The sequence below is a fragment of the Tamandua tetradactyla genome, chromosome 6, assembly GCF_023851605.1.
Source record: "Tamandua tetradactyla isolate mTamTet1 chromosome 6, mTamTet1.pri, whole genome shotgun sequence".
Classification (NCBI taxonomy): domain Eukaryota; kingdom Metazoa; phylum Chordata; class Mammalia; order Pilosa; family Myrmecophagidae; genus Tamandua; species Tamandua tetradactyla.
The window spans coordinates 114,096,813-114,121,992 of record NC_135332.1 but is presented as its reverse complement, the minus strand read 5'-3'; the positions used below and the strand labels follow the sequence as shown (position 1 = coordinate 114,121,992).

Here is a 25,180-nt window from a genome sequence, read left to right as displayed (position 1 = left end):
TAATTTTGAGGAGTTCCCATTTATTTATTTATTTATTTATTTATTTATTTATTTATTCAGTGCTCGTGCTTTGGGTGTAAGGTCTAGGAAACTACCTTCTATTATAAGATTTATAAGATATTTCCCTACATTTTCTTCTAACAGTTTGATGGTCTTAGATTTAATGTTTAGGTCTTTGATCCATTTTGAGTTAATTTTTGAATAGGATGTGAGCTATGGATCCTCTTTCATTCTTTTGCATGTGGATATCCAGTTCTCTAGGCCCCATTTATTGAAGAGACTGTTCTGTCCCAGGTGAGTTGGCTTGACTGCCTTATCAAAGATCAATTGTCCATAGATGAGAAGATCTTTATCTGAACACTCTCTTCAATTCCATTGGTAAGTATATCTATCCTTTTGCCAGTACCATGCTGTTTTGACCACTGTAGCTTCCTAATATACCTTAAAGTCAGGTAGCGTGAGACCTCCGACTTTATTTTTCTTTCTCAGGATACTTTTAGCTATTTGGGGCACCCTGCTCTTCCAGATATATTTGATATTGGTTTTTCTATTTCTGAAAAGTAAGTTTTTGGGATTTTAATTGGTATTGCATTGAATCTGTAAATCAATTTAAGTAGGAGTGACATCTTAACTATATTTAGTCTTCCAATCTATGAACACGGTGTGCTCTTCCATTTACTTAGGTCTTCTGTGATTTCTTTTAGCAGTTTCTTATAGTTTTCTCTGTATAGGTCTTTTGTCTCTTTAGTTAAATTGCTTCCTAAATATTTTATTCTATTGGTTGTAGTTGTAAATGGGTTTTTTTCTTGATTTCCCCCTCAAATTGTTCATTACTAGTGTGCAGAAACACTACAGATTTTTGAATGTTGACCTTGTAACCTGTCACCTTGCTGTACTCATTTATTAGCTCTAGTAGTTTTGCTGTGGATTTTTTGGGGCTTCTGACATACAGTATCATATCATTTGCAAGCAGTGAGAGTTTTAGTTCTTCATTTCCAATTTTGATGCCTTATATTTCTTTTTCTTGTCTAATTGCTCTGGATAGAACTTCCAACACAATGTTGAATAACAGTAGTGATAGTGGACATCCTTGTCTTGTTCCTGATCTTAGGGATATAGTTTTAAATTTTTCCCCATTGAGGATGATGTTAGCTGTGGGTTTTTCATATATTCCCCTCATCATGTTGAGGAAGTTCCCTTTCTATTCCTATCATTTGAAGTGTTTTCAACAGGAAAGGATGTTGAATTTTGTCATATGTCTTTCTGCATCAATCAAGATGATCATGTGGTTTTTCTGCTTTGATTTGTTGATATGGTATATCACATTAATTGATTTTCTTATGTTGAACCATCCTTGCATACCTGGGATGAATCCTACTTGGTCATAGTGTGTAATTATTTTAATATGCTGCTGGATTCAATTTGCAAGAATTTTGTTGAGGATTTTTGCATCTGTATTCACAAGAGAGATTGGTCTGTAGTTTTCTTTTTTTTTGTAATGTCTTTGTCTGGCTTTGGTATGAGGGTGATGTTGGCTTTGTAGAATGACTTAAGTAGCTTTCCCTCCTCTTCAATTTTTTTGAAGAGTTTGAGCAGGATTGGTACTAATTCTTTCTTGAATATGTTTAGTACAATTCACATGTGAAGCCATCTGGTCCTGGACTTATCTTTTTGGGAGCTTTTTAATTTCTGATTTGGTTTCTTTACTAGTGATTGGTTTGTTGAGGTCATCTATCTTTTCTCGAGTCAGTGTTGGTTGTTCATGCCTGTGCCCGTCTGAATCTGTGGTGGACCCCAGAAAAGCCATGCTCTTTGATCCTCATTCAATATTGCTGGGTTTATTTTGATTGTTTCCATGAAGATGTGACCCACCCAATTGTGGCTGGTAACTTTTGATTAGATGATTTCCATGGAGGTGTGTCTCTACCCACTGAAGGTGGAGTTGCTTGCTGGAATCCTTTAAAAGAGGAAACATTTTGGAGAGAGTCCCTTTTGGTAGAGCCATGTGAAAGCCAGCGGATGCTGCCATGTTTGCTATGTGCCCTTCCAGGTGAGAGAGAAACATTGAATGTCATCAGCTTTCTTGAACCAAGGTATCTTTCCTGGATGGATGCCTTAAATTGGACATTTCTATAGACTTGTTTTAATTGGGACATTTTCTCAGCCTTGGAACTAGCAACTCTTTAAATTCCCCCTTTTAAAAGCCATTCCATTTCTGGTATATTGCATTCTGGCAGCTAGCAAACTAGAACAGATTTTGGTACCAGAGAGTGGGGTGCTGCTGCTGCAGTTTGCAAATACCAAACATGTTGCAATGGCTTTTTAAATGGATAAAGGGAAGAATCTGGAGGAGTTGTGAGAAGCTTGATAGAGAAGGCCTAGAATGCTTTGGAGAGACTGTTGGTAGAATGTAGACTCTAAAGACACTTCTGATAAAGCCTTCGACAGAAATGAGGCATGCGTTATTATAGAATGGAAGAAAGACAAGCCTTGTTTTAAAATGGCAGATAATCTGGCAAAATTGACTAGTAGCTTTGGCTGGAAGGTAGATTTTAAAAGCCATGAACTTGGATATTTAGCAGAAGAGATCTCCAAATTAAATGTCAAAAGTGCAGCCAGGTTTCTCCTCACAGCTTACAGTGAAATGCAACAGAAGAGAGATGAGCTGAAAACTGAACTCTTGAATACAAAGAAACCAGAAATTGATGTCCTCGAAAATTCTGGGCCTCCAGAAATGGAGACCCCAGAGAATAGTGCTCCATGAGAGGATTTGACCAGATGTGGAACCCATCAGCCATCTCAGAGAAAGTCAGGATTGGACATGGAGTTATCCAGGAAGGATTTGTGGAAACTCCTTATGTCTGAGGGGCATGATCCAAGGCTAATGCATAGAAAGCCAGCGAGAGTTCTGTGGGACCTGTATAAACAGAGCCGCTGCCAGTCTGGACTGGGGGGTTCACAGAAGGGACAGATTGGAGGGAAAATATCTTCAGAGGCAAAACCATGGAAGCCTGGGTCTGAAGTCAAGAAGCCTCGGGCCAGGAGAGCGGACCCACCCAAGCCCGTGGAGAGGGTGAGTTTGCCCTAAAGGCAGAGAATGGGCCTTCCACCTTGTTGCGATGGAAGAGTCATGCTGCCTCAGGCCTTGGAAAGGGTGAAGAACATTCCTTGGGGTTTGGGGAGAGCCTGGCTGCCAGCAAATGGAGGGATTGAGCGTGTGCCCCAGAGATGGCAGAGAGCCTGGGTGTGGCCCTAATACTTGGAGAGGATGGAACCTAGAAAAAGGTGGTCTCCCCAGTGGCCTCCAGGGTTGAATTTGGAGAGAGGCAGGCCTCTGTGTAGGCCCTTGGAAAGGGTGGGACTGCCGCTTTCTAAAGCCCTGAGGATAAATGACTCTCAGACTTTGAAATCTAATGGACTTTGCCCTGCAGGTTTTCAAAACTGTATGGGTCCTGTGACCCCTGTGTTCCTTCCTCCCTATGGAAGTGGGTATATGTATCCTATTAATGCTCCTCCTTTGTATGTTGGCAGCAAATAACTTGTTAGGAGTTTTCAAAGATGCAGAGCAAATGGAGAAAATTTTGCCTTAGGACAGACCATGCCTGTAACTGACTTGATGAGATTTTATACTGTCTCTTATTTTGTACTTTGTTTGTATTGCTACTGAAAGGTTTAAGGTTTTCTGATATCGTTATGGAATGAATGTATTTTGCATTTGGAAATAGCATGTCCTTTGGGGTCCAAAGGGTGGAATGTGCCGGTCTGAATCTGTGGTAGACCCCAGAAAAGCCATGCTCTTTGATCCTCAATCAGTATTGCTGGGTGGGAGCATTTTGATTGTTTCCATGAAGATGTGACCCACCCAATTGTGGCTGGTAACTTTTGATTAGATGATTTCCATGGAGATGTGTCTCCACCCACTGAAGGTGGAGTTGCTTGCTGGAATCCTTTAAAAGAGGAAACATTTTGGAGAGAGTCTCTTTTAGTAGAGCCATGTGAAAACCAGTGGATGCTGCTATGTTTGCCATCTGCCCTTCCAACTGAGAGAGAAACGTTGAACATCATACCAGCCTTCTTGAACCAAGGTATCTTTCCCCGGATGCCTTAAATTGAACATTTCTATAGACTTGTTTTAATTGGGGCATTTTCTCAGCCTTGGAACTGTAAACTAGCAACTCATTAAATTCCCCCTTTTAAAAAGCATTCCGGCAGCTAGCAAACTAGAACAATGCCTTTCTAGGAAGTTGTCCATTTCATCACCATTGTCAAGTTTATTAACATAAAGTTGTTCATTGTATCCTCTCATTACTTCCTTTATTTCTGTGGGGTCAGTGGTTATGTCTCCTCTTCCATTTCTGATTTTATTTATTTGCATCCTCTCTCTTCTATTTGTCAACCCTGCTAAGGGTGCCTTAGTCTTACTGATTTTCTCATAGAACCAGCTTCTGGTTTTGTTGATTTTCTTGGTTGTTTTCTTCTTCTCAATTTCATTTATTTCTGCGCTAGTCTTCATTATTTCTTTTCTTTTGGTTGCTTTGGGGTTAGTTTGCTGTTCTTTCTCTACTTCTTCCAAGTGGACAGTTAATTCCTTGATTTTTTGCTCTTCTTTTTTGATATAGGTATTTAGGGCAATAAATTTCCCTCTTAGCACTGCCTTTGCTGCATCCCATAAATTTTGGTATGTTGTGCTTTCATTTTCATTTGCCTCGAGATATTTACTGATTTCTGTTGTAATTTCTTCCTTAACCCACTAGTTGTTTAAAAGTGTGTTGTTGAGCCTGCATATATTTGTGAATTTTCTGGCACTCTGCCTATTATTGATTTCCAACTTCATTCCTTTATGATCTGAGAAAGTGTTTTGTATGATTTCAGTCTTTTAAAATTTATTGAGACTTGCTTTGTGACCAAGCATATGGTCTATCCTTGAGAATGATCCATGAGCACTTGAGAAAAAGGTGTATCCTGCTATTGTGGGGTATAATGTTCTATAAATGTCTGTTAAGTCTAGCTCATTTATTGTATTATTCAGATTCCCTATTTCTTTATTAATCCTCTGTCAGATGTTCTGTCCATTGATGAGAGAGGGGAATTGAAGTCTCCAACTATTATGGTAGATATGTCTATTTCTCTTTTTAGTGTTTTCAGTGTTTGCCTTGTGTATTTTGGAGCATTCTCGCTCAGTGCATAAATATTTATGATTGTTATGTCTTCTTGTTGAATTGTTCCTTTTATTAACACATAATGTCCTTCTTTGTCTCTCTTAACTGTTTTTCATTTGAAGTCTAATTTGTTGGATATTAGTATAGCTACTCCTGCTCTTTTCTGTTTGTTATTTGCATGAAATATCTTTTCCTTACCTTTCCCTTTCAACCTATGTTTATCCTTGGGTCTAGGATGCGTTTCCTGTAGACAGCATATAGATGGGTCCTGTTTTTTAATCCATTCTGCCAATCTATGTCTTCTGATAGGTGAATTTAATCCATTAACATTTAGTGTTATTACTGTACAGGCAGTACTTTCTTCTATCATTTGGCCTTTTGGATTTTATATGTCATATCTAATTTTTCTTCTTTTTACCTTTACTGATAGTCTTCCTTTCTACACTGTTCTCCACACCTCTCTCTCCTGTTTTTTCATGTCTATCTCTAGTGCTCCCCTTACATTTTTTCTTGCAACACTGGTCTCTTGGTCACAGATTCTCTCAGTGATTTTTTGTCTGAAAATCTTTTAATTTCTCCCTCATTTTTGAAGGACAATTTTGCTGGATATAGAGTTCCTGGTTGGCAGTTTTTCTCTTTTAGTAATTTAAATATATCATCCCACTGTCTTCTCACCTCCATAGTTTCTGCTGAGAAATCTACACAAAATCTTATTGGACTTCCCTCATATGTGATGGATTGTTTTCTCTTGCTGCTTTCAAGATTCTCTCTTTCTCTTTGACATCTGATGTTCTGATTCATAAGTGTCTTAGAGTACGTGTATTTGGATCTATTCTGTTTGGGGTATGCTGCACTTCTTGGATCTGTAATTTTAAGTCTTTCATAAGAGTTGAGAAATTTTCAGTGATAATTTCCTCCATTAGTTTTTCTCCTCCTTTTCCTTTCTCGTCTCCTTCTGGGACACCCGGAACACGTATATTTGCATGCTTCATGTTGTCATTCATTCCCTGAGTCTCTGCTCATATTTCCTTTCTGTTTCCTATATTTTCTTTTGCTTGTCAGATTTCAATTGTCCCATCCTTCAGTTCACTAATCCTATCTTCTGCCTCTTGAAATCTGATGTTGTAGGTTTCCATTGTTTTTTTCATCTCTTCTACTGTGCCTTTCATTCCCATAATTCTGTGATTTGTTTTTTCACACTTTCGATTTCTTCTTTTTGTTCATTCCTTGCCTTCTTTATATCCTCCCTCAATTCACTGATTTGATTTTTGATGAGGTTTTCCATGTCTGTTCGAACATCTGAAGTAATTGTTTCAACTCCTGTATCTCATTTGAATTGTTGGTTTGTTCCTTTGCCTGGGCCATATCTTCAATTTTCCTAATATGATTCATTATTTTTTGCTGGTATTTAGGCATTTAATTACCTTAATTAGTTTATTCTGGAGATTGTTTTCACTCTGTTTTCTAGGATTTTCTTGCTGGATGACTTTGTTGTCTATCTATTGTTTGACATTCACTTCAGCTTATTCTGGACCTCTAGCTTAAGTTTTGTTTAAAAGATCAGAGTTTTTCGATTCTTGTTTTCTTATTTCTTGCCCTGCCTGTATGGTGCCTTTTTTACCCCCCTCAGGAGGGTCTACTTAGGTATTATAGACCCCAGCCAGATTTTCCCAGACCAAACTGGCCTTCTGTCTGGAGGAAAGAGTCACCTGTGTCAGTTTTCCCTGAGGATTAGATCCGGCAGGTTGAAAGGCTTTTCTGTGAAGCTTCTGGGCTCTCTGTTTTTCCTTTCCTGCCTTGTATGTGGTACTAGTCTTCCTGCAGGTCCCACCAGCATAAGGTGATGCGGTACCTTTAGCTCCAGCAGACTCTCCTTGCTGGGGGCTTGGTGGATACAGAGGAGGGGTTGTAGTCTGGTTGTAATTGCTTCACTTTTCCAGACCCTGGGGTTTGAACTCCTGGAGGGAGAGATTCCACCTGAGCTGGGCCCCACCCCTCTCCTGGGGAAGGCACAGGCTCCAGACAAACACTCAAACAAGCTTAATTTTCTCTATGCCTGGGTAAGTGGAGCCAGAGAAGCTTTGCAGCTGTATCCAAAGAGCAGTCAAGCCTTAGAAATGGAGCCACCAAAACTAAAGAGAAAAATCCTTTTCAGAGCAGGATCCCCATTCCTTGCTTTTGCCAGTCGAGAGCTTAAGTTGGTACGTTGCTCTGTGTATCTCCAGGTCATATGTGCCCCCTCCTTTCCTTCAGGGCCCAGACCTTTTCAAATCCAAAAAACCTCTTTCTTTTTCTTTTTCTGTCAGCCCTGCCCCCTCTGTGCCAGGGCAAAAAGCAGTGACCTCTGCTTTTATTGTAGGTTTAGCTGAGCTGGGGGTCTGTTTTTAGTAGTGAGAATTTGTTTGTTAATTCCACAATTGGAGTTTGTTTGCGCTCAGCCCCTGCTGCTGGTAAAGTCTCTTTCCTGTCCCTGCTGGGAAGCAGCCTGTGGGGGAGGGCCCCGCTGCCTCGGCTTGGGGAACACATGGTTCTGGATGGGCTTGCAGCTGGTCCAGGTTGTCCAGCCTGGTGTATGTTGCATGTCCGGTCACTCACGTGGCCCCAGTAGTTCTTCTGTACTGCCTATTTATTAGGTGCTCTGGAGGATGAACTAAATCCCATATCTTGGTAAGCCTCCATCTTGGCCTTCCTCTCTGATGTAATTCTTAAGACAATGGTAAGATGATCACCAAGCACAGAAGCCACTAGCCATAAGTGACCTTTGAACATTTGAAATGTGGCTAACTTGACTTGATAGGTCCTGTAAGTGCAAAATATACCTAGATTTTTAAAGAAAGTAAAAATATCTCAATAATTTTTAAATATATTGATATTTGAGATCATATTTTGAATATAATGAATTACAACATGTTACTGAAACTAATTTTACCTGTTCTTTGGACTTTTTAGATATGGCTTCTAGACATTTAGTGGCTCACATTATATTTCTGTTATACATTGCTGCTCTGAGCAGAGGACAGCATATGTAAAGCCAGAAGATATTGTAGTAGTGTTTCCTGTAGATGATACACCTGTGTCAGGCACTAAACAAGACACCAGGGATACAGTAAAGAGGAAGAATTTATAGACCCTTCCGAAGCCCACAGTCTTCTAATCAGCAACTTCAGATAAGAAGCAATTTGAAGTCCACTTTTCCTTGTTAGATCAGAAAAGGCCCTTTCATCATATAGCTCTACCCTTCCAGTTTCAGCCCCAGCATGTATCACATGCTCTCACTTTAATAAACTACTTGCATTATTGATATTAATGTACTTGCTTATATTGATATTTCTGTTGGTCTCTAATGTCTTGGAGCAGCTAGAGGAAAAGAAAAACATCATGTACCTGTAACCTATAACTTATTTAACTCATTTAATTTTTATACAAATTAGGGAGTGAAATATTACTTCTAAATTTTACAGGCATGGAAACTGACATCAGAAATGTTAAGTAGCTCTCCCTGAATTGCACAGTTAGTAAATGGGGAAAGCACGAAACGGACCAGGACTTGCCTGATTCCAAAGCCCATATCCAAAGAGTCAGTGACTTCAAAGGTCAACTAGAGGATGCAGTTAAATCGGACTGCCATTCTCAACAGGGCTTCCATCATTGGTGGAAAAGGGTAGACTTATAGTTCATGGGCATGAGAGTATATAAGATGATTTACTATGAGGAAATTTTGTCAATTCAATTATGTATTTGTTGACTGTGGTGCTCTCTGTGTCTGCTTCCGGTTCTCTTACTGTTGTGCAACCAGCCAGCCAACCGTTTCACACTCTTGCACCATATCTTTTCTCTGCCTCATATTTTGGCTCATTTGTTGCTCCTTGCATCTTTGTTATTTTATGGCTTCATTCTGACTTTTCAACTTCTCTGTTTACCCACTAAACAGCTGTCTCGTGAATTCCAATATATGGAAATCTATTGGGCTTAACCAAATACCAATATCTTTGACTGGATAGAATTCTGTGCTAAGCCATCCTCCCCCTTCTCTCTCCTCCCTGCTCCCTCCAAAGACCTCTGTTCAGCCCGTAGATTGGGTATCCTGAATTAAGTACTACTGTATTTGGGGGAAGCAGTGTCTCATGGTATTATATGTTGTCTTCTGGGGAAGGAGCTGGGACATAAGCTGCCTCCTAACAAATTATGTGTCATTAGGAAGACTTTTGGGTATGGATTATTTAGTCCACAGTATAGTATGAAAAAGTCTTTGTTACTATAAGACATTTACCAGAAAGATCTATGGGTTCTGGGTCTTCTGTTTCTTCACATCTAAGATTAAGAGAAATGATTTAAATTCTCTGATGTTGTACTCTACTGTTTCTAGAGCTCAGTCTTTCATTTGGATAATAAGCCTGGATATATATTTATCAGAATTAACCATTGTTGAATTGTATACAGGTACATTTTGAAATAGAATTCCTGTTATAACATATTCCAGAGATCCCAACTGACCTCCTTGGTTTGATTTCCCAATGCCTCCAGATTATTTCAACTCACAGATAACCTCAAAACAGTTGGAATTAGATTCTGAGGTATAGTTTTCCAGTGTGCTTGGTTGGAAATGTTATCAGGGTACCTAGAATTAGTATTGGCGGAGAGGCAAAGTAACAGATGTAAGTTGGAAGCTGTTTCTTATACAGAGATTATTGTGAGCAGAAGGCACTAAAGTAATAGAAATAGACACTTTTATTATAAGGCATACAAACAGATATTTTCTAGGAGTAAAGAGTCTAGACTGCAGGTATTGTGATAATTGGAGGTACGATTAGGCTGGTGGAAAATTTAGGAGACCTTACAGTCCTGAATGTCTAAACTTTGTAAGTTCAGTATAATTTTGTGGTTTAGTCTTAAAATTAATGCTCCGTATTCACTATTGGTTATAGTCAGTACTTGGAGGTGGTAGGATAGAGCTCTGAGAGCTGGAAATGAACAGAAGCACAAATAAGCATATCATAGTGACATAGTACTTTAGAGGAAATTCAGGGAAAGTGAAAGCTCACATTCCTTTGGGAGTTGCTGAGAGTGGGGAATTAAAAATCTGATTTGTTCATACAATAGCATTGTAAGATCATCAACTTTTGGTTCCTTTTTTGGAGTTTCACTTCATCATTTGAAAGTCAACAACATGTGGTAATGCTGACCATATCTGGCAGTACTCTCTAAACTCTCTTTCCCTCTCATGATGTTAGAACTAAAGCTCTCTGGAGAAGTACACTCCACAAACTTCAAGGATGCCATTTTTTTCTAGTAATGTTTCACCTAAACCATTTCATTGTGTTATTGTTGACAACTCTCATGTTATGCATTTTGAGATTGTTACTTAATGACTTTTCTTCGGAAATATGTGGAATTGTGGAAGAAGCTTGGGACTTGTAGTCAGAAATTGATCTAAAACCTAGTTTCACAATTTAAGAGCTTTGAGACCTTGGGCAAGGCCAGTTAACTCCTGAATATGTTTTTATTTTACCTGTGTAAAACAGGAGTCATTATCTGTTTCACAGAACTGAGAATCTAATAAAATAATGTAGTGCCTAGAACAGTGTCCAATACTTAATTATTACCAGTTACTGAACATCTAATATATTATTTTTTATTTCTTTTTGTCAGTGTGACTTCTTGTTACCTTCAACTCTTGTGTGCCTTCAGCTCTTCAGTACATGGTGTGTTTTCTCTCACACTGTGGTGATTTGAAACTGTATATGCTCCAAAAAAGTATCGTCTTCTTCTTCATCTTCTTTTTGTGTGTGTGAAATATACAATAAATTTCAAAGTACATCGCAACAATTTGTTGTAGAACAGATTTCAGAGTTTGTTATGGGTTATAATCCATGATTTTTCTTTTTTTTCTTCTAGCTGCTCCTGGAGACTAGAAACCAACAGAAATATCAATATAATGATTTAACAGTCATACTCATTTGTTAAATCTTATCTTCTCAGTTATTATACTCCTCCTTCTCTTTAAATAGCATATATACATAAAAGCAATAAAATTCAAAGTATCATTAATTGTAGAACAAATTTCAGAGTTTGGCATGGGTTACAATTTCCACAAGTTTAGATTTTTGTTTCTAGCCGCTCTAAGGTCCTGGAATCTAAAAGAAATATCAGTATAATGATTCAGCACTCATACTTCTGTGTATAACTCCACCATCACATTTGATCTTTCTTCCACTCTTTAGGGATATTTGGGCTGTGCCCATTCTAACTTTTCCATGTTGGAAGCGGCTGGTAATAATATGGGATAGAGGGATGGAACCAGTTGATGTTCTGAAAGGGCTGGTCCCTCTGCATTTCAGGACTTATCTGGTCCAGAGACCCATCTGGAGATTGTAGGTTTTGGAAAGTCACCTAGTGCATGGAACCTTTGTAGAATCTTATATATTGCCCTGAGTATACTTTAAGATTGGCAGGAATAGTTTTGGTTGGGTTGGGCAAGTTATGATAAGTAGCAGTGTCTAACTGAAGCGTGCGTAAGAGTGACCTCTAGTGTAGTCTCTTGACTCTATTTGAACTCTCTCAGCCACTAATAACCTTATTTGTTACACTTCATTTCTCCCTTTTTGTCAGGATGGCATTCTTGATCCATGGTGCCAGGGCCAGACTCATCCCTTAGAGTCATCTCCCACACTGGCAGGGAGAGTTTCACCCCTGGATGTTATGTCCCACATAATAAGGAGGGCAATGGTTTCACTTGCAAAATTGGGCTTAAAGAGAGAGAGAGAGAGAGAAGGGCCACATCTGAGCAACAAAAGAGGTCCTCCAGAGGTGACTCTTAGACATACCTATAAGGCTAAACTTCTCCACTACATACATAAGCTTCACAAGAGCAAGCCTCAAGATCAAAATAGTATCTTCTTAAAGTTAATCCATTCAGGGTGGGTCTTAATCTTTTTACTGGAGTCCTTTATAAGAGAATGAAATTCAGATAGAGAAAGTCAGGAAAGTATGAAGCTGAAAGCAAAAGTAACTGGGAAAGAAGGTGACACTGCCATGTGAGAGAGGAGTCAAGGATTGCCAGCAGCCTGTCTTCAAGAAGATGACTTGATTTGGGCATCTTCACAGCCTAAAAACATATGCTTGTAAGCTGATAAATTCCCATTGTTAAAAACCAATCCATTTTTTTTTTTTTTTTTTTTTTTTTTTAAGAGAGAGGGAGGAAGGGAAGGAAAGACAGAGAGAAGGAAGGAAGGGAAGGAAAGACAGAGAGAAGGAAGGAAGGGAGGAAGAAAGGGAAACATCTTTAAACATTTTCTTGTTTTATTATATTTTGTTTGTTTGTTTGTTTTTACATGGGCTGGGGCCGGGAATCGAACCGGGGTCCTCCGGCATGGCAGGCAAGCACTCTTGCCCGCTGAGCCACCGCGGCCCGCCCAAAAACCAATCCATTTTATATGGTATCTGCTTTAAGCAGCTCAACGAACTGAAACACACATGAATGTTTCAGCTTCCCAAGTGGCTTAAAAAATACACATATGCATATGTACATACATATAAATCCCCACTTATTTAGAAGTGTCCTTTGTTAGTATATGTTCACTGACTAAATTGCCCACAAACCTGTTAGTTCCATCCCCTGGAGCAACAGTGGAATCTTGTGTTTCTGTCTGATGGCCCTTAAGGAATTTGAGAACAGTTTCCATTTTCTTTCAAAATCAAGTGCCTCCTAGTTTAGAGACTGTGAACTGGTTCACAGATGGTTTGGAAATGTATGTAAAGTATCAGAAATATTTTCCCCCCAATAAAATGACTAACTTTTGTCAGTTTCTCAAGAAACTCTCTCCCTTTCCGAGCTTAAGAGTCATAGCTGTGATTCTTTTCTAGCCAGATTACTTTCTTTCCTTTCCACACTAGATAGCCCCGTCACTCTCGTCTGTTAGAACTTTGGTGACAGCCTGCTCATTTGGGGTATGTTCAAGCTTGCAAAGATATCTTTGAAAGTGGGGGATCCAAATACTAACCATTTTGGGATAAAACTTTGTACTGCAGATTTTTAATTTTGCTTTAAAATTAAAGCAAAATTAGTTTAGTTCTTGAAATCTAGGGGTACTTTCATTATATCATCTAGTTTTATTTTTAGCACCGCATCTTTTACTTGATTCATATTAAGCTAAAATCCCCTGTTTATCTTCAATAAATGACCATCATCTTGATTTTCCCAATCTAGAACTTTATACAGTTGATTTTTATTTTCAGTTTTATTGCAGGCTTCCATGTTTGCCCTTGCGGTAGTTATCATGCTGGTTATAGAGACTATGTAGTCACATTTTAAAGCTTTGTTAAATTTTAAAAGATACAAAATTTGTATGTTTAGATTCAACTTTTAAAAATCATAGGTAAAAATTACTAGAAATAAATATGTACTTAAGGAGATGAGATATAGGCAGGTAAGAAGAGAGTTGAGGACCAATATGCTAAAGGGATATCTTGGAAAATAGCACATAAGGGCTAAGAGGCAGTGTATTGGAGATAGTGTCTGAAAGTATAGTGTATGGATTCACATCTTGCATCTAGCACCTTTTGACTTTGTGTGATGTTGAATGTGATATTTGATTTTTTTCTGTGCCTTGGGAAATTATAATTATTTCACAGGGCTATTGTGAGAATCAAATAAGATACTAAGTTATAATACTATAGCGTAGTAAATGTTAGGTGATTTTACCTACTTTAATGAAATAGCCTCAGACACTATACTAATTTGTTAAACAACTCAGTTTATTCACTGAATAATGACTAAGAGCTTCCGTGCCAGACTTTTGATAAGGGCCTAGGATAAAAAGATGAAAATATTTATTTCGAGTAGAGTTTAAGAATTGCTGAAGACCCCAATTAAAAAATGGACAAAGGATTTGAGTAGACATTTCTGCAAAGAAGATATGCATCCATCAGTGGATGGATAATCCCCTGATGGCCAAATGAGCACATAAGAAAGATGCTGAAAACCATTAATCATTCGGGAAATTCATATCAAGCTCACAATGAAATACTACTTCGTATACACTAGGATGGCTGTAATCACATAAGCAGTAATAACTGGTGCTGGCAAAAATGTGGAAAAATTGGAGCCCTCATACATTGCTCATAGGAATGTAAAATGAAGTAGCTGCATTGGAAAAGTTTGGCAGTTCTTCCAAAAATAAACATAGAGTTACCATAGGACTCACTGGATTTTGCTTCTAGGTAGAGTAGAACCTAAACCATATATCACCACAAAAGCTTGAACAAAATGTGTACAGTGACACATCTGTAGGTTTGTCATATGAATTCATGGATGACCAGTGAGGACAGTTTTAATGGGCTGATTGTTAAGGAACATGATTTTTTTGATTAAGGAGTAAATAGAAAGAAATAGGTATAGACTACAAATCTATATTGCCTTAGTTGAATCTCAAAATTCAACGAGCTCTGAAAATGAAAAGTTTTGTAACTCGTTTGGCAATAAAACCTGACCTGAGTGGATGTTAGACTATCTTAATCTTTATTTGTCCCACTGTGTAAATATTCATACATTTCACCGTCAAGATACTAATAAATTTGATTACAGAATGCTTCCCAAGATCCCTCTGGGGATGTTATGAAATATGATATATACTACATATTATCTTAATAAGATTAAAAATATATCTGAATCCCAAAACACATGGATGTGTTTTCAATAAGGGACCAGAGACCTTTACTCTTTGGACAGCTCTGGACATGAAGAGTAGCTATGAGATTGGGTGATAGCTAGCCAGTGATTCAGACTTGAGGGATTTTTTTTTTTAAGGACCTAAATGACTTAAATATGCTAATAAATTAAAGGAGAGAGAAAGAACCTGAAAATTTGTTAAAGAGACACTATAAACCTTAGAGCAAGGTCTAGGCGAAGGTGGAAAAGGAGAATAGGAGTAACTGGCAGATTGGTGAATTTCAGAGTGGATAGTGTTTGTAGAAGGTGCACTCGCATATGAGACACCAGGATTGGGGTGGTGGTGGAGGTACAGGTGGACATGTTTGTAAGTGGGAGGAAGGGAATTTGAGTAAAGTCAGATTGAACTGCTTGAATAATCTTTGAAGTATAAGGTAAAGCCACTTGCTAATAGTATGTTTATTTTATTTGGAGAGAGTGGTAAAAGCTGGAACTAGTTTTTGAGAGTAAATAGAAGAAGCTGACCCAAGAACAAATGAAATGATTAGCAGGCAGGACTACATTCCTAGGAGAGTTTAGGGATCTTAATGTCTGTGAGGCCATTCTGCATACCTGGATGCGTCAGTGCTCAGCTCCCCACTTAATAGGAGTAGAGAAAGTGTGGATTGTTACACTGATCTTTGGATGAAGTTATGAAGAATGAACTTTAGCAGGAGAGGCATGAAAAGGAATTGAGGGTGCGGGGGAGGGGATTTATGCCAGGTAGGGAGGGTAAGGAGGTGAGAAAATGAGTCAAGGAACAGCAGTTACTGTGAAGGGAGATACTATGAAAGCTGATATGCTAGGTTGTGGGCAGAAAGTGTCATTCAGGAGTTGTTAGATTTCAGAGAGGAAACAATTCTGGGTAATAAGGTAATGATCATGGGAGACAGTGGCTGAAGTGAAGTAGAGGCAAAATTTCTTGGAGTTGAGCTGGACCAAGGATCTTTGAGGATAGGTATTAGATAGGTCATCCACAAAGACTTTGAAATCACTCTGGATGATGAAGATATAGGTAGAGAGGAAGACTAATCAGTTGCCAGGATCTTTAGTATGTGTGGCAGAGTAACTGGCAGATTGGTGAATTTCAGAGAAGGTATTATGGCATTAGTTTCAAAGAAGCAAAGATTTTTACACAGGGCCATCCTCGTACTGAATTGATGACCTGGTAGCTGCTTCAAGGAATGAGTAGAGTGTGACCCTAATTCCTAGCTTTAGTATATATATATGTAATATATATAATGAGAGAACAATCAGCTTCTACTGTAAAGGTCTAAAGGGGAAGTGGTAGCCTGTCAGGTGAGCCAAGAAAGAGCAATATTCCTTTACTGGGTGAAGGATATAGGGCAATTTGTTTAGTTCAGAATAAGGTCTTCAGAAGGTACAAGAGAGATTTAGTATGGAGTGGATGGGTACAGGCTGGGTAAGCGGAGAAGCACAGGACAGTGTGGGAATAAGATATATGGCAGTGACCAAATTTGAGAGAAGTTTTATGTGTCAAAACACAAATGCTTGACTACACTGTGGTAAAAGGATTGTGAAAGATTTTCCTGTTTTTTATCATGTTTATTTATGTGTTCACATCATTTTAATAACAGAATGAAGAATGTTATTAGAGTAAATTTATTAGAATAATGAATGTTATTAGAATAAAAAATGCTGGTTTGGACCCACTATTCTGGGCTAACAATATTAAGATTTTTAGAAATTAACCTTGTCATCACGTATTTTAGCTAAGATTTGTATCATCTGATAAACAGATACATTTATTCATGTCACTGATTTTTTTAAAAAGACGACTGGAGACTTCTCTTTGGTATTTAATGATCAGCTGATGAACACCATAAGTGGTTAATCTGCCAACCTTGACTCTAATTCCCCGTCATCATCCAGTCCAGTAGTTCCAAGTGCTGCTCTTCTTTTCCAGTCAGTGCTGGGCAGGCTTCAACTGATCCCCTGGGCTGTTTGCTATTATACAGATTCTTAGATCCTTCTTCAAGGGGTTCTGATTTATTTGGTCTGGGATGGAGTCGGGGAATCCATATTTTTAAAAGCTCATTGTGATTCATATGTGGCCGAGTTTGGAAACCCACATCTTGCTTTCATCTCCACAGCATTATATCACATCCTAGGTGACTAAAAATACTATATTTGTGATATATCCTTGATTCAACATTCTTCTAGCTATCAAAATGCTATAAGCATTTTAAAAATATTCAAATACTAGTGATCAATTAAAATCATTGTCACACCATAATCTTCAAATAAGCAGAACATTTAAAAAATATTATAAAACCCAATGCTGTTGTGATTTTTTGATGATGGGAAGTCATATACCCTGCTGATGTGATTGTAAATCAACTCAGCCTTTTAGAAAACAATTTGACAGTATTCATCAATAGACAAATATGGTTATATCCTTTCCTTTGATCTGCTAGTTTTATTTCTAAGACTCAGTTTTAGGTAAATAATCAGAAATGTGGATCAAGATTTATATACAATTGATAGTCATGATATTATTTATAGTAGTAAAAGGTGGAAACAATCTAAATGACCATCTGTAGAAATAGTTAAATATATAATGGTATATTCATAGGATAGAACATTCATGGAGCCACTATAATTATAAGGACATTTTTAATGCTATGGGAAATTCTCAGTGGATAACAACCAGAAAAAAAAGAAAGAAGGCAGTTATAAAGTTGTATATACAGTTTGTGCTTAATTATATTCACCTATAAAATGCATTTTTAGATGCTAGGCAAAAAAAATTTTAAGAGAATTCTCTGGCTGGTAGCAGTAATATGTGGTTTTGTGTTTTATGATTTAACATGTTGTATTTTTCAAATTTTCTACTATGAGTATGCATTCCATTAAATTTAGAAACCCTCCTCCTTAAATGATGAGACTCTTACTCTAATCTCCTAAGCAAAAGGAATAAGGAAAGTTATTTTTTCGGTGAATGTTCTGAGAGAAGTTACACCTTCTCATAATGTTCACCAGTGTGTTTTTGAAATACTTGCAGACTACTCGTTTATCTATTCCACAATTTTGCCAGGTTATCAACATGAGGCTTAAGAGCTTATTTTGCTATTGTTGTTTTTAATAACAGCTTTATGGAGCTATAATTAACATATAGTAAAATCACCCCTTTAAAGTATACATTTCAGTGGTGTTCAGTCTATTTACAAGTTTGCAACCTCATCACTATCTAATTTCATCAACCCAGAAAGAAACCCTGTGCCTCTTATCATTCATTCCTTATTCTCCCCTCCCCCCAACCCTGGCAACCACTAATCTACTTTATTTTTCTTTGAATTTGCCTGTTCTGGACATTTCACATAAGTGGAATCATGCACTAGGCAGTCTTTTGTAAATCTTATTAGTTGGCCTCTTGTCCATACACTTCCAGAAATGTGATTCATATCACTCCCATGCTACTCTTTCTAGCTGTGATTTTACCACTTCCTGTTCCAGACTTCATTGTGCACATGACTTGTTGAATTAACAGGGACTCGTTCTAACATTTTGGTTTCTGTATTCTGTCTACAGAGTAGATGCTTTATTTCTATCTAGTGAGTGAATAAATTCAAAGAATAAAATATACTCTGCCTTATCTTTGCTTCTCCTTCAGAAAGGAGAAAAATTATTATGAGTTCATCAGGTATCAGGTCACTGATGGGTTAAGAAAATTTATCTCTAAAGTTTAAGATAATATTTCTTAAACTTTAGTGTGCATTGAGATCACGGAGAGGGCTTGTTAAAACTGCATGCTTCCCCCACCCGCCACGTCCCCCTTTGGAGTGTCAATTCAGTGAGTCTGGCTGGAGCCAGAGGGTGTGCGTTTTTTATAGGTTCCGCAGTGATACTTTGAAATCCACAGGCCTTGGGCAGTGCTGGCTTAGGATACAACCAGCACCATAACCAGGGCCTGATAGCTACGTAAGAGGAAAAGAGGTTGTTGTGCAGGAGAGAAGAGAAGGATCCAGACACTCAAATTCTTGAGTCCCTTGACCATAATAACCTTTTAACCTCCCTCCAGCAACTCCAGCCTAGACTTAATCTTTGTAAACTGAGCCACGTATGCACCCTGAGGGCATCTCACATTTCCTCACCACCACCCCATCTTCACTTTGGAAAGTTCTTCCCATTCTTCAAAACCTAACTCAGACTTCAGAAAGGTAATTTTTCCCTCGTCAGTAGTTCATATATATATATATATATATATATATATATATATATATATTCTTTACATTTTTTCTGATTTCCATATTTGTTTCTTTTACCAAATCTTTTCATTTCTTAATCAAGTTTTGTTTCTACTTAGTAATTGTATTGCAACGTCTAGAGCACAGTGGTTTGCCCTTAGCAGAATAAGGATTGTCAGTACAGTTGAATTGAACAGTAGAAGGAAATAAATGCAAATAAATTTGTAGTTAAAAACTTATATTGTGCCGGTGAAATAATGGTGACCCGGAACCCCCTTTCCCAGGAATATGAAAGTGATGACGACTCTTACAAAGCATTGGATTTAACTGAGTTTGCAAGAAGACATCACTGGTAGAATCGAGTGTTTGGCCACAGTTCCGGACCTATGGTAGAAAAATACTCAGTGGTCACTCAGATTGTAATGAGTGACTGGCTGGTGTGGGGGATTTTTGTTCCAGGAAGTTGGAAAACTTGCAGCAACTGCAGTAGGTGGTGGCTTTCTTCTCCTTCGGACTGCCAGTCACAGTGGCTATGTGCAGATTGACTGGAAGAGTGTTGAAAAAGATGTAAAAAAGCACAAAGATGGATTATGAAACGAACAAATAAAGCAGCACCTGAAATCAACAATATAAGTGAAAAAGCAACAGAATTTATCAAACAGAACATTGGGATATCCAGTGGATTTGTGGGAGACTTTTTGCTAGGCCATGTACCTTAAGATCGACATTCTATCATAGTGGATTCAACTGTGAAGAGAATAGTACTGGCAACAAGGTGGTCTCTCAGCAGTTCATGCCACCGGATTCTCCAGGGCAAGGAAAAACACTAGCTGAACCATACTGAACTCACAACTTAGCATTTTGCCTTCCAAAGCTTGACAAACTGGTATCTGCTGAATAATAGGATTCCTGAATGAAACACGGCTTACTGTCAGATTTCTAGAAAATATGCATTTGTTTAGAAATTAGACTATAAAAATATCATTGGATGTAGCTATGAAGAGAGAAAAAAATCTGTTTGTTGGACATAATCCCCAATAAAATATTGCCTTTTTATTAAAAAGAAAGTGTATTACAGGATCTTCTTTTAATACCAAAAAGAGATTTGTATTAATTAGAAAGTTAACCTTGTATAAAACTTAACTGTCCACAGCCCAAATGTAGTTTTGCCCTAAGTAATAATCCTTGCTCTTTGATCTGAAACATTAACTTAAAAGAAAACACCAAATAAAGAAGTTGTACGTCTGTGCTTATAAACACATAGATGATGTGTTGTAATAGCTCTGAGAGCTAGCTTAGTTTTCTTCATCATTCGAGTCCAACTAGAACCCAGGTTTGCATTTCAGTCTATTGAGTTATTATCCCTCTGATTTTGGTGCCAGACAAAAGGAATATAAACTAGCTCTCTCTGAGAAGTCAAGCAATTACCTTAATTTCTTCAAAGTTTCATTGCATGCGTATCACTGGGCAGCCTTACAGAGCTTTATTCATAGGTGTAGGTTGTGCAAAGCAATTGTCTTTATTCTCTGAGTGCAAACAAATTGTACAATAATAACAATTTTTAAAAAAGATAACAACACGTTAAAATAGGCATTTGTTTTAGTCTTTTCAATGTCTACTCCCAACTACTTTTATTTTGTTCATTAAATTATTATTTGTAAAGCACTTTAAGCTCATTTGGGTTTGAATTTGTATTAACTACCGAAGTGGTAATTAGAAACTACCGTTCTTGGATTCAGTTGTATCCTTTCAGCTCCGCGAAGCTAATGGTTCTCCACCTGGAATTATGAAAGAAGAAAACTCTCTGTTTATAACTTGCAGGGCAACTCTTTGTTTTGCACAAAGTCTATCAAAACTGTAGGTCTCATGGGCCCTCAATCAGTAGTTTGGACTCCATTGTACAATAGCTATAATATCAATTTGATTATACTGCTGCTCACAGATGGTTCTGTCCCAGATTTTAAACTCAAGGCTGAAATATAAATTTCCCAGAACATACTCCCAGTATGTTTAGTTTTAATTGTTTTACCAAAAATCCACAGATTGAGAGAGAGAAAAAAATGGTTAGTGTTTTGGCCCATATCTTCAGGTGCCAAGTTATTGTTAAATTCTTTTCTAATAACAAAATTTTTGTAATTAACTTTTTAAATTCTAGTTATTCTCAGTAAATCATTCTGTAGGTGTGTGTTATTTACAAATAAAAATACTTTGGCTTATCTTTATAAGACCAAATTGTTGTGTGTGGGTGGTTTTTGGGGGGTGAGGCGGGGGATGTTTGTTGATTCAGAGCTGCCTTTTTCTATTTTTAATAGCAACCATTGCCTCATAGAAAATACTATTTAGAATTATTGTAACAGCTGACCCATAGAAAGTTTGTAGAAAATTGTATGATTAAAAAAAATGAATCAGTAGTCTTTCCAAACTAGGTTTTTCTTCCTTACTCATGTTCTACTGTTACTAAAAGAGTGGTAGACAAGGATCACCAGCAGCCAGTTCCCAAGAATGCCACAGTCTTAATGGAGAAAGTAACATCCTGCTAAATGCCTTGATTTTGGACTTCTGGTCTCCAAACCATAAGCCAACAAATTGCTGTTGTTTAAGCCAACTCATACTATGATATTTATTTTAGCAGCTGGAAAACTAAGACAGAACTCAAGAATAGATTCAAAAGCAAGCCTGAATGAGCATTTCTATTACCTGGCACAGTAATTCGTAAGAGTTGACCAAGGGTCTCTCACTGTAGTGGGCATTTAACCAGTAAAGATGATCCAGTGGAGGGAGTGGGAGCAGGGGAAGAAAGTGGTAGAGAACAGAGAAAGGTCGTTAAAAGATTATTTCAGAAAAATGCTTTTCATACAGGTTTTACTCCAGTAAGGAAATATAACTTAAAGTTTCTAAAAGGGTAATAAGTATGTTCCTTATCCCTTCTCTAACCACAAGCACTTTCTTAGTGGGACCTTCATAAAGATATTGCCCTTACTTTCATTTGCTGTTTGTTTGGAAATAAATCACAAAGGAGGTATGGCAGTTAAATAAGTAGAGGAGGAAAAAAGGGAAGAAAGACTGAATGCCCATTTCTGGCATACGGAACCCGAGGCATCAGAGCAGGACTGACTGCCTGGACCCCACACAGGGCTGGACATGAGCATAGTAGGTGCCAGCGAAGTGCCCTGGACACTCCTGGGAAAGGGACAACTAGTCAAGAAGAAGATGAAAGAAGTTCTGTTTTCATTTTACCTACCATGGGATCAATGAACAGGAAGGAAACATTTAATCTCTCCTTAGTAAAATCTGAGATACCTTCATTGAGAGGTTATTTGAGCTAACCTTGAAGGGTAAATAAGACTTTTCTGAGCAAAAAAAACAATATTCGTGGCCTTTGCTAGAAGTCTCTTGTGATTTAGATATTTTTATTGCTCTAAAAGAGTTACAATAGTAAGAGAGAAAACATGAGAAAGTTCATAAAGTGAGGGAGACAAGACTAGGCTAAAAGAATGACTACAAAATAACTAAGAATTTCTATTATAGAGAGGAACTCTGGGTAAACTTGGGGAAATATAAGTTAGTTCTAATATAGTTTTAATAGTTTGGAAATTTTACAAAAAGATCTTTCAGTTTACCAAAGTAAGTAATTTCTACTTTAAATTTAGTTGCTAATAACTGGAAAATTGTATCAGATTTCTCATTTCATTTACTTCAGGCATCTTTTTGCCTAAACTTTTTACCACTTAGTTTACCATAAAAGGAGCATAGTATTACCTCATTTTATGCAGTAACTTCTTGAAAATGTGCATATAAAATAATTTTTAAATTTATAATTTGTATTCCAGAGAGCTGGTTATTTAAAAGAATCCCTGGTTGCTTTGCTCTTTTTGGTTTTTTTCCACCAGCACAGCCAGCTTGCTTGCTTGCTTGTTGGAAAATTTTTTAGCCTAAATTATTACAGTCTAAATGCTATTAAATTCAAATAATCATAATATCTAATGTTTATTAAATAAATTTTACTATGTATCGGTAGCCGTTCTACACAGTCTTTATATCTCATACTCTCAACAATCCTATAAAGATTAGTTCTTACATTTTACAAAAGAGAGAACCTAGATCCCAAAAGGTTAATTAAATAACTTGTCCTTAGTCATATAATTAATAAGTGGTATTCCAGGGATTCCAAAGCAGGGTTGACACCAGAGGATAAGCTCTTAGCCTCTACATTATACAGTTTTTCATAAATTTTATTTTAATGGTTGCGTAATAAAGAAATTGTATTATGAATCTTAGAATTCTGTTATGAAGGTCTTTGCTCAGATGTCACCGTATCAGGGAGTCTGCCCTCACCACTTCTGTGAAATAGCACATCCTAGTTCCCATCTCATCACACTCTCTCCTAATTCTACCTTAATTTTCTTTATAGTTCTAATACTGATATATATGTATGTATATATAAACGTACATACATACATGCATACACACACATATGGATATGCACATACATACCTTACCATAGACAAAGGGACTTGGTCTGGTTCATTCATTGCCATATCCCCTCAATGCCTGGAATTGAGCTGGCATATAGTAGGTATTCAATAATATTTGTCAATGATTCAGTAACCTCTACCCTTAGGTTAGCTTTTATGTGCATTCTGATTTTTTCTTTTCTTTTTTTTTTTTTAACATTTTTAATTGTGAAATACAACATATATACAAAAAAGAAAACAAATTTTGAAGTACATTATAACAAGTAGTTATAGAACAGATTTCAGAGTTTGGTGTGGGTTACAATTCCACAATTTCAGGTTTTTCCTTCTAGCTGCTCCAAGACACTGGAGACCAACAGAAATAACAATATAAAGATTCAGCAATCGTACTTATTTGTTAAATCCTATCTTCTCTGTTATAACTTCTCCTTTTCCCTTGATCCTTCTCCCAGTCTTTAGGGGGATTTGGGCTATGTCCGTTCTAAATTTTATGTTGAAAAGTGGTGTCAATAATAGAAGGTTGGATAATTGATGTTCTTAGAGAGGCTGACCCTTCTGGGTTACAGGACTTATCTGGCCTACGAACCATCTGGAGGTTGTAGGTTTCTGGAAAGTAATCTTAGTGCATGAAACTTTGTAGAATCTTAGATAGAGCCCTAGGTATTCTTTAGGGTTAACGGCAATGGTGTTGGTTGAGGGTTGGCAGACCATGGCGATTAGCAATGTCTAGCTGAAACTTGGATAAGAGTAGCCTCCAGAGTAGCCTCTTGACTCTATCTGAACTCTCTTAGCCACTGATACCTTATTTTGTTACATTTCTTTACCCCTTTTGGTCAGAAAGTATTGTCAATCCCACGTTGCCAGGACCAGGCTCATCCCTGATGTGGGATGATGTCCCATGTAAAGGGGAAGGTAATGATTTTCCTTGCAGAGTTGGACTTCAGGAGAGGGAGGCCACATCTGAGCAACAAAAGAGGTTTTCTATAAGTAACTCTTAGACATAACTATAGGTAGGCTTAGCTTCTCTGCTACAGAAAATAAGCTTCTTAAGAACAAGTCTCAAGATCAAGGACTTGGCCTTTTGACTTGAGGGTCCTAATGTTTGACAGTACATTCTGATTTTCTTAACCTACATTGGATTGATAGGCTGAAATAATCAAACCATTGGCATTCCTTCTGTAGGTCACCAGGATGTATGCTGCTACTGTCTGAGTGCCAGGTCTGTGGGCATCTCCAGTTCAGCTGGCATTTTGTGTTCCCATTAGTGACACTGTGTGACTACCAAGAGCCAGTTTTTTGTTTCCGTACTAGTTTATGCCAGTTGAACTTGTTATTGTAATGACACAATTTAATTAAATATTATGTATGGTGAGTGACGATGGGTTTGAAAAGACAATTATTTCTATGGAAACTTTGAAAAATTAAACATCAAAAAGACAAAAATTGCCCCCAAATAAGTGTGAGCAGCACACTTATGAAACACTGGGGGGGGGGGGGGTTGGAATCTGGAAGTCTTCTGTACCTAGATTTCTTATGAGTGGCTTTAAGTTCTTGCTCTATTTTAAAGAAACAGAAAGTTAACAGTGCCTTAATTATAGGTATGGTTTGTGCAAGAGAGACATTAAAAAACTC

At 37.6% G+C, this 25,180-nt stretch overlaps 1 protein-coding gene and 1 pseudogene across 4 annotated transcripts in view; both read left to right on the top strand.

The window, feature by feature from the left end:
- NCOA2 (nuclear receptor coactivator 2) overlaps positions 1 to 25,180 on the top strand; it is a 331,589-nt gene that overhangs the window by 172,189 nt on the left and 134,220 nt on the right. The gene's annotated exons all lie outside the window — the stretch shown is intronic.
- On the top strand, positions 19,092 to 23,761 carry LOC143688714 (FUN14 domain-containing protein 1 pseudogene; annotated as a pseudogene).